A 433-nucleotide genomic window follows, 5' to 3' on the forward strand; every position below is an offset into this window, starting at 1 on the left:
ATCATACACACAACACACACATACACACACACACAAACACATATATATATAAACAATTATAACAATCACTCTTGTTACTGAGGAATTCCATCGTTGAAAATCCAAGGTTAAAACTCGCCCTCTTTCAACGTCCCTTCGCTTTCCTCTGGGCTTAAATCGCTAGCCTGTGATTATGTTCAAAGTTTGTTGTTTCATTCCTTACAGACTAACGGCCGCAGTCATAAGCTTGGCCCAGACTCTGCTCTGGCCCTCCTCCCTCCCCTACTCTCTCCCCTCCCCTCTCTCCTCCCCCATCCCCTCCCCTCTCTCCTCCCCCATCCCCTACCCTCTTCCTCCCCCTCGAACCACCCCCTCCCTCAGTCCTCTCTTTCCTCCCTCAAACAAGGTAGTGAAATATGCATGAACAAACATAGACTAAAAGCCGTGCGTGCGG

Source organism: Penaeus chinensis, chromosome 39, assembly GCF_019202785.1.
Source record: "Penaeus chinensis breed Huanghai No. 1 chromosome 39, ASM1920278v2, whole genome shotgun sequence".
NCBI lineage: Eukaryota > Metazoa > Arthropoda > Malacostraca > Decapoda > Penaeidae > Penaeus > Penaeus chinensis.